Consider the following 10,420-nt stretch of genomic DNA (forward strand, 5'->3'; position numbering starts at 1 on the left):
TTAACTGTTGTTCATTTTGTAGATGTCCACACTTACCCTTCTGCACCCTTTTCTTTTGAGTTTCTTCTCTTAGTGTGGAAAGGGGGATCCTCCAGTATACAACTTCAAGGCATGTTAGGAAATCAGGGAGCAATTTTCACTTCTTGTGAAGGCAGACTGAAACCTGGGTGTCTGAAGAGGAGCCAGTCCTGACTTGGATACCAAATACTTTTGGCCAATCCTTTCTGTTAGCTTACGGGAGCTGCATTCACAGCAGAGTGGCTCTCTGAACTTGCACATGTTCCAGAGGGACTTTTGGCCTAAAGAATTTGTAGCTGGGAACCCAGAACTGGGAAACTTTAAAAACAAATGTGAATGTGTTTCTCATCATATAACCAGAGCTGTCCCCAGAGTGATTTGCCGCCGGGAGTGAATGATGTTATACAAGTGTTGCGCTAGGTCCCAGCTCGGTAATGATTCCGTTTGAGGACGAACCCATCAGCAAACCTGTCTCTGGCCTAGATCACACTATTGGCCAGCTTCTTGCTAGGCTACAACACACACACATACATGAATATATGTACTTATAAAGCTGCTGCTATAAGAAGACAGCAGTAATGCTTGTGTTGGTGAACACAAAATGTGCATTAAAGGTGGCCAAATTACATCTTTTCAAATAACAAATATTTACCTTTCCTTGTCCACTTCTGGTTTTTTTTTGTTTGTTTTCTTGGTTTTGTTTTCGTTTTAATTTCTGCTTTGGGAAATCTGAGTCAGATGGACAAAGTAACAGCTGTGAATTGACCTCTTTGGGAGACGAAACCATGGGAAATGTGCAACAGCCACCAGGACAGTTTTTAAAAAGCACTGTTCCGTGATGCCAATGACCATGACATTAAATCACAGGATAAAGGTGTCTAGGCAAACTAATCTGGTTTCTGCCTTTCAGCAGCCTGTGGCTCTGCATGTAGGGAAGCCCAGCAGACTGTTAGGAGCCATTGCTTTCACTGCTCCCTTCTATTGCAGTTGCATGCTGCATTTCTGAGACTTGGTTGCAATGGTTGATCTTCCTTACAGGCGTGACAGAGGCAAATGCAGGCCCAGAGTCCCAGGTGTCCCTTGGCTTGGCCCTGAACCACCTCTCTTTGAACCTTTCTCTTTCTGGGGCAGCCCCAACACCTTTCACTCCCCTTGTCACACGGCAGATGGGGACTGCTGTCCCACAGCCATGGCTCTGTCCCAGGAGCTTGGCTTTCCTCACGTGAAATGCTGCAGTTGTTTTAGAAAGTGCAGTTTAGTTGAAATGGCCTACATGTGTGGATTTTACCATCTCCTCCTTAGGTGTTCAGGGACTTCCTAAACCATTTTTCCAAGAAAACGCGTCATTATTAATTAATAAACCAAATAAATGGGACTTATTTTACATACTGGAATGACTTCCAGTCAGCTTTTTCATTGTAATTATATCTCAGTGTAGTTTTATCTCCAGCCATGCCCACAGAAACAGTCGACAACGGAGAAGTGTGTGTGTGTGGTATACAATCAAAGGCCTAGGAGATGATTCGCAGGACTTCCTCCTGCTTTCTAGCCCTCCTAAGGAGAGGGAGCTGGAGGCCGGGCAGGAACACCTCACGCCAGCACTCCTCCATCTTTTCCGCCACCTTGCCATGTGAGGGCCGCGGCCTGGCCACCAACCCTGTGGTGAGGTGCCAGCAGCCAGGCCAGCAGTGCTGGAAGAGGGTGGCCTTCCTGCCACCACCCACAGGCAGCAAGGCTTTCACACCTCCCTGTCCTGGAAGTTACCAGGTGTCTAGCTTGGTGTAACTCAAGTTTGTCGCTACCAACCACTCCTCCAGACTATATGCACTCTCCCAAAGTGATGGTTTTGCATTTCTCCTCAGTTCCTCTTATTGTCTGATGCATTATAAAACACAGCTGAGACTCTTCTCAAAGTGGTTTCTGCTCAGTCCTTGTCCAGACTGGCAATTTCATTCAGATCTTCCCTGCCTTGAATCCCGACTAGCCAAGCAGTCCTCACTGACCATGAAAATGTTGCTGTGATTTGATTATAACAGAGCGTAAACAAAAAAGGTTACTATGATTTACCAGAAATATTTCAACAGATTTGCGTGTCTGTATTTCGGGGGTATAATTTGTTTCCTTCTTGAGAAAATAAAGACCTCTAAGTTTGATCTTCAGTCTCACTCAAAAGCCGCATCAGAAGTTGGTGATATTGTACAAGATGGGCTACATGGGCTCTAGTGAATGCACACAAATGTGTAATTTGGAGAAACTGATGTGCATCATCAGTCATTTTTATTAAGGAAACTCTGTTTCAGAGCCTTACAGGAGACAGAAAGAACATGGAACACTTGAGTAAATTGAACTTTAATTTTATTTATTTATTTATTTATTTTTGTGAAATGCCCATTATGACAACAGAGGTCAATGATTAATTTATTTTGTCTTTAGGCTGATTATTCTGGTCTTATGATGATCTTATATTCACCATTGTCCCCTGGTATTAAAGATAATAATGTAATTATGGGGTTTAAATGGGTAGGGAATGGATGAAAATGACCTGTGGTCTTCCCCTGCTTCTTTTTGATATTCTCAAAGTTTTCATGATGTTGATTTTTTGCATTAGGTAGTCAGGTCTTCAGTACTCTATGGGCAATTAGAGACTTGTTTCTAATATGTTACTCAACATACTTAGAAAGCAACATTTCAATAGTGCAGAAGAGAAATCATTTATGTCCCAATTGCTTAAAGCTCTGTGTTTTTATTAAAGCAGATTTAACTCAAACCTTTGGGGAAGCAGCTTGCCGTGCTAAAAATTCAGCACCTTCTCATGTCAAAGTCCACTAGCAAAGATGAATATATTGAGACCTGAAGTACTTTGAAAGGAAAAGAGGAAGATGCTGTGAGATGCAGGGTTGATCTTTGAAATCTTTCTGGCAATGGAAAGAAGTTGAACTCTGGCAAAAAGTCAAAAATGTTCAAACCCAGGGTATGCTTTCATAAGCCAGGGCTTGTCAAAGTCAGTCTTGCCCTGCACAGGCCAAACTCTTCCCTATGCTCACTTAGACTCCCCTTTTCTGAAATTCCCAGTGTGTGCCCACTCCCACCCACTGGCATTCAGAGTCAGAGCCTCGTCTTCTCTCAACTGCCCCTCCAATTTCTTAAAACCGGCACAGGGGATGACAGCATTCAAAGCACAATAAAAAGGGCACCCTGCTTTTTTGCTATGCTAGTAACAGCAGGTGTAGTCATCAATGACAGGGAGTGTTTCAGGTAGACCTGGGTGGCCTTGTTCAGGATCTTCCTTACATTGACAGACCACAGATGGCACGGTCAGACTCTCAAATAAGCAGTGATCCTTCCTTCTATTCCAAGCACTGATGAGCTGCAGAGGTTATGGAATGAATCCGGGCCAAGGGAGACTCATTCTGTGACTGCACTAAGATTGCTGAAAGTCCATTGGCAGAATCAGTTTCTGCTGGCGAGCACTGCCTGGATCAGGTCTCCTGGGACTGCATCCCTTCCCAAGGAATGTGGATGGAAACATTTCAGAATTATTTGGTGTCAAAGCTGGCTATGGCTTCTTCCACAGGGAAAAGTTGGAAAGAAATTATAGGAGAGTATCATATTGCATAATAATATAAGACAATGTTATTGTTGAGAATACTTTGATACATGGATGTAGGCTTATATATAGACGTATCTAGGTATGTCTCTATGTCTATATATAGTTATAGATATAGTATTTATGTTATAACGAAATGTCTGGACATGATCTAAACAGTGGCCTTGAACTGTCCTTTTCTTCTCCCACCTGCTGATCTGCGTGTCCTGTTACTTGCAGGGTCTGTCCCAGGGGAGCTCCACTTTCCCTGGGGCTTCCCATGTACCCTGGGCACGTTCTCCTGCCCAGGGAGGAATAATATTTCTCTCTTTCCATATTCTCATCCAGGAATGGGGGCTGTACCTGGGATGTCCCCATCCCTCTGTCTGTCCTGGTGGAGGAACAAGCTGCTGCCCTTCCCCTCCATGAAGCCACTGCCTCGCCAGCCTGAGACACAAACACCTCTCCTGGCAGTGAGCTCAGCCCCAGCACTCCAACCCCGCAGCGTGACCGGCCCCAGCGCCAGTTCGGCTGACAGGCAAACCTCTCAAATCAGCAACCACTTGAGCCCTCACATAAACCAAGCAAGATCAAATACCAGCTAAAGCACTGGGCCCAAAACCTACTGGCACAGCATGCCGGTCCCAACAGTTTCCTAGGAGCAGCAAAATTCCCTGCTTAACTACACAGCTACCTTGTACTGCTGCTGCCTTGGTACCTGCCCTGTGGGCTGCGAACCTCAGCTTCCTGCCCATGTTTGGGTTTGTCCGCTGCTCTCTTCTGAGCCGAGAAATTTCTTGACTAATTTTTTACTTACACATACATACTTACATGTATGTAAGTATGTAATGTATACATAATACATGCTTACATGTACGTAAGTAACGCATACATGCTTACATGTATGTGTAAGTAAACAGCCCTAAACCTTTCTTTTGGCTTGAAATAAATTTTTTAAAGAAATCATTCATTAAGAAATATACATGTAAGAAAACGGAACTAGAGGAAAAGTTTTCAAATATCTTAAGATATTTCTAATAATATAAAATGATTTGTTATTTTGTGGTTTGCTGGGCTGAAAATTGTCTTGGCATCGTTAATTTTGTGGTTCAGTTTGACGTGGGGAAGAGCTGTCACCAAAATATCTGTGCGAGGAGGAAACAGCACTTGGCCCAGCCCCAGGCAAGGGCTCCCAGCACCGGCTGCCACTGCTGAGCCCCTGCAGAGCTCCCTCTTGTGCTGGACTGTCCGTATCGGGTATAGCTGCCATGAGACCAGCTCTGTGAGGACAGTCTTGTTATTAATGCTGGGGGGCTATTCCTGCTGCTAACTAACCGTGTTTTCAAGTGGTAGAGGAACTCAGTTGTGGTTTTATATCCTTCTGGGCATCCAAGACGTGTTTAATGGTGTGCAATATCTGCATCCCTGGAGTATAGTAAGTGAGGTTATCTGATCGTACTCAGCAGGACACTAACCATGTTTAGACTTGTCAATTTTTAAGCTTCTCATCTGAAAAGCCCAAACAACAGCCTGGTCTTTGAAAAGCTTCTGGCCACATCTGCGCTGTGAGAGTGGCGCTGATGTAAGGGCAATCGTGCATTTACACTGTGCTTGAAGCACGCCTTCAGGCGGCAGAGCTTCATCAGCTTTGTACCATGGCAGAAAGCCCACCCTCTAAATAAATGTAACCCAAGTGGTAAAACAAAGGCTTTGTATGTGTGCCTGCATCCATACTATGGGTGGTGCTGGAACAGCCATGTAGGCCAAGGCCACGTACCCCAATAGGGCTGAGCAAGAGGAAGCCCATGATGCCATAGATAGAGCCTGATCTTAAATCCAGCCCTAATAAAACTAAACCCCCACGCACTCTTAATTCCCTCCCCCAGCTCCACCCCCCCCCCCCCCCAGTTCCTCCCACTGACAGCAATGCTAGGAGCTGAGCTGGGAAAGAGATGGTCACAGACAGACAGGGGAGGGAGGAGAGAGGGACAGAAGACCAGTGTACTTAGCAGGTGTTGTTACATAAAAATAAAAATAAATAAAAATAAAAAAATTAAAAAATAAAAATAAAAATAAAAATAAAAATAAGAAATAAAAATAAAAATAAATAAAAATAAAAATCTGGCCAACGCAACTCTCCTCTGTAGCAGGTTTCTCATGAGCCTTATTGAGCTGTGGCCCAGATATATCCACCCCGACGTGCAGGAGCTATTTTGGCTGTGGATGTACATGTCCCAGACACAAAGACTATGGAACCAAGACCATGATGTTGCCTTCCCACAAGGTGGGGGTAGGAGCAAGGTGTATCCAAGACCTTGGCTCCTCTTTCCTGGCTCATTAATGAGATTCTAAAATCTAATTAATAATGATGACTCTTGTTTGCTCATCCCTTTCCTGCTTTCACAGTGTGTGGCAAATGATGTATTGTAGAACAGAGGAGAACTGGTGTCACTGAAGGCATTTTTATTTGTATCTAGCTGATTCATACAGCTGGTGCAAAAGCATAGCTCTTAACTCACTGGAATATTTTTCAGAAAGCTTGATTTGATCTGAGCTGGATAGAAATTGGAAGGTTTCCAGAGTTTCCGATAACCAAGAGGCTTCCCAGCCTCAGCATCTCTCTAGACACTTGACATTTGTGCAGAGCAGCAGACCTAAGACATTTAACAAAATGTATCAAATTCAACTACCACTACCTCAAAAGATAATTTCTGCACAGATCTCATGATCCATTTCTGTGGGACGAACAGCGTCACCTGTATCTTCAGATGTACTGCTCCTCTTCTCTGGTGACACTGCAATGCAGCCAAGGCAGCGTGACATGGGGCAGCAGAGTGACACAGGGGTCCCGGGTGGCTCTTGAGCCCTCACTGAGGGGACAGCAAGGCTCCCACAGAATGGAGGCGGTTATTAGAGGAGACCCTTTAGCAAGAGATATCCTCATTGGCTTGTCTGTACTGGAAAAAAAATGAGTTACGTGCTGAGTAAGAGCTGATCCTCCTTCCCTTCCTGCCAGCCTGGCCACAGGCTGTGAGCTGTGTCACACAGCCTCAGAGCAGGGCAAGGACAAACACTGTGCACTCCTCTAAATGCAGGTCCTGAGCCCTCTGGAGGGAAAGCCCACCAAAAATGGATGAAGCCGAGGCTTGCTAACCTTGCCCACATGCATACACGCAGACGAATGCCTGGCTGCTGCTGGTGTTAGTCCGAACAACAAGCTGCGCCGTGGATTTGGATGACTCCTGGGTTCAGCCCCACAGGTGAAGTCCTCAGGTATTCGGCTTCCTGAGTAGGATTTTGAAACTTTCCTTTCTGACCCCTGTTGGACTGTGACTGTGAAATCCTCCCTGTAGAACTCCTGGCTCAGTCCCAGTTAGGTTTAGCTGTAAACAGGAGTAATGGTTCGGAGGAGAGATAGGATCAGCCTCATTCTCCTGTAGATCTTCCTTCCCTACGAGCAGCCAATTTCTTGCACAGTGCTACAGAAAAATTTCTAATAAAAATGAACAACTCCCAGGGATACTCCTATCCCTTGCTGTGCCAAAGACTGGTGATCACATCAGCATCTTGCATCTCAGTTCTCAAGCATCTGCCAAAGCCTGATGGCTTCAGCCAGCACGACAGAGCAAGGGTGAGCCAGCTGTGATATAACAGGCACTGCTCAGGTTCCTGGGGAGTCTTCTTTGCAGAGATGGGCTTCTTCGTTTAATGGCCCTTGGATCTTATTTAACACATCGGCTCATGTACCGTGCGGGTGTAAAGAAGCTGTGTGTATATAATAAAAAACCTCAACCTATTCAATAGCTAGGGGAGGCCTAATAAACTTGCCACTATAGCAAGTGTTAGTCTCTGAGGCCAATACCGAATGCTGGAGTTTAATAAACAAATATTCTGAAGCAGAAAACCAAAAGGTAAACCAGTTCACCTGACAAAGCAAACACAATGTAATTAGAAACAAAATTTTTTTCCTGGCTCCCAAGGACCAGTGTCTCAGGCTGGCTGTGTCTGGGCTGCCTTCTGATGGCCTTCCTAAGGCTGCTCTCAGGATGCACTTGCTGACACCAGCAGAGATCTTGAAGCCACGGTCCCAACCTGGGCTGAAGGGCATGGCCCAGAGTACGCAGGAACTCGCATACCAGAATAGACCTTGGCAGCTAATGAGGTGTATTTGCCCAGGCCCCAGCTTTCAGCCCCATCAGAACAGAGCTGGGGGGGAATTAGGGCTGGAAGTGATTCAGCCTGCAGAAAAGAGCTGTATTTTGTTGCTCTGCATGTGAGAGAACTCTTCTGGGCTAAAATGACTCAGGTGGTTGTTTTTTACTTTCTCTGTTTCATGTTATAGTTGTTACAGCAGTATTGCAAAAGCACTGGCTGCAGAAGAAACCATCAGGGTTAAATACTGATAAAGTCATGCAGGCCAATATTTTAAATCCTGGTGACTTTTAGCTGTTACTTTTTTACCAAAGGAGACCTGTCACAGTTACAAAAAACTGATGTTCAGATGTCTGAGATATCAGACCAGCACCTACTTCTCTCATGGCAGAGAGCTCAGGGAAGGCAATAAGGACATTGTGGTTGGATTATTAAAATATTGTTGACACATCACTCTCAAGTAAGACTAGATTTGCCATATGCCAAAGGGAGTCTCATTCTCACAGGCCAGATCTATGTAAAAATTTCATTGGTTAGTATCAGGAAAAGATGGTATTTTGTGGTAATATGGTCGCCTGAAGTCAATATTTCACTGCAGTGAAAAGGAAGTTTTTAACTGGAAAGAATAAAGCATTGTTTACTGCAGAGGCTGCTCTTTTATTTATGGCAGGGGTGTCAGACTCCTCAGTGGAGAGGTCTGAATTATGTACTCAAAGCTCGGGTATAAATTCAAGGCTTCTCACTTCCCCCCGTTCACACGCTGCTCCCACCGCACGGACAATCAGGCGCAACAGGATCTTTATCGAGTGGCAGCTCCTTTAGAGGCAGAATGTGCCACAGAAGCACACCACAAGCATTTCATCTCCATCCTCTGCTCCCTCGTGGTCTGCCCATCAGAAAATGACTTCCTCCCGCACTGCCCTGGCTGGTTTCTGCTGCAGGGAGGCAGGGAGCGTGGTGGTGGAGGAGGAGACATGAACTGAGGCTTTTATTTGCTCTCTGAAGTTCGGGAGAGTAGCTGCCCTGCCTGCACAGGAGGGCTTGACAGCATTCAGCATTGGCTCTCCTGTCTTCAGATCCCCATGAACACCCCGTTGGTTTTTAGATCTGTAGGAAGGCCCCACTTCGGTCTTCCAGAGGAGAGGAGTGACACACACAGCCCTAGTGAATGCCGCCCTCGCTTAAGCAAGCACAAACTGCCTGCAGATACAGGCTTTTGTCCATGGCCCTGAAGAGGGACAGGGCGGCCCCCCAGGAGGTGGGGAGAAAGCCTCTCCCAGCTTTCCAGGGGCGGCAGCCTAGGGGGAACACAGAGGAGAGGGCACTGATGGCAAGAGGGAAGAGTTTGATGGTATACCAAGATCTTTTTCTGCATGCACATGGCCTTCAGCATCATTGTAAATAATACTCTTAATAAAGAGCCAATTAGCCTAACAATCTCATTACTATCCAGCATGCAGCGTGGGAAGCACTAGCCTACGGCATAACTGAGCAAAGGTGCATTCGCTGCTTCCCATTTCGTGCTATAATGTGGATTGGCATAAGGAGGCCTAGACAGATGTGCAAGGCAGAAAGCACGTGGAGGGCTGAGAGGATGGCATGCAGCCTTGTAAAGAAGGCCCCAAGGCCCAGCAGGTTGCACCAGCCCCATTAACAAACCCAGAGCAACGTGCTGCAGGACCCAGGCGCCGCGAGCTGTGTGCGGAGCGGATTAGGGACTGTGGAGCAGAGGCAACAGAGCTGGGAGCTGGCCCATGCAGGGAAGAGATGAGAGGAAGTCTGAGCTCTGTGGATGTGTGTGACTGCCTGAGGAAAGAAAGAGCCCAGGACTGGAGATGCTTTGCCAAAATCATACAAGTGGCACTTGCACAGAAGCCGTTCACGCTGCACCTGACTTATGCCTGTCTGGAAATGCTGAGAATTACTGCATGGGATCTAGTGATGAATGCAGTGAGACATTACGAAAAAATCTTTGTCTTACATCTGTCTCTCATACCTTGGGCTTCCATTTTTCCATTACAGAACTGAAAAAGTGTCACGCAGGCTGGTGTCGGAATAGTCTGCTTGTAAATCATCCCCCTGGGCTGGGGCCTCGCACGCTGGGGTTCAGCCTGAGTGGCTTTTTATAGCTGAGTTATAAACTTTTAAATGCCAGGCTTAATCAGAGCTACCGAGATGGCCATTACAGGAGTGGTTTAAGTGGCACAGCCCTGATATATGGCAGCACAGGAAGAGGGCAGGTGGCTCATTCACCCCGTGCACTGTGTCTGGAAGGGAGCCGGGCCTGGTGGCAAGAAGAGGGCACGACTGAAACACATCTCTTGAGTTTTGCTCTTGCCCTTGTGCCACTGCTCTGCAACCAGAGCAGCTAAAAGACCTGTTAGTGAATTGGCCTAGGGTTAAACAGGATGTCATGCAGTCTCAAAATGTACAAACCCGAGTGCTTCACTTGTGGCTGACTTTTGTGGAACCCACAAAATCATACTGAACAATTGTAATCACAGCTACATTACAGACTGAAGAGTCCAACAGACTTTGAGCTCCAGCTTCTGGGGTGGCCAAAGCAGCTTTGCTCCTACAAGGAGGCTCTGCAAAACTTGGAGTCCCTTTATTTTGCGTATTGTGAGACACTCAGGCTGCAGCTGGGACAACATCTGCGACATC

Source organism: Anser brachyrhynchus (genome assembly GCF_964034855.1).
Source record: "Anser brachyrhynchus genome assembly, chromosome: 6".
Taxonomy (NCBI): domain Eukaryota; kingdom Metazoa; phylum Chordata; class Aves; order Anseriformes; family Anatidae; genus Anser; species Anser brachyrhynchus.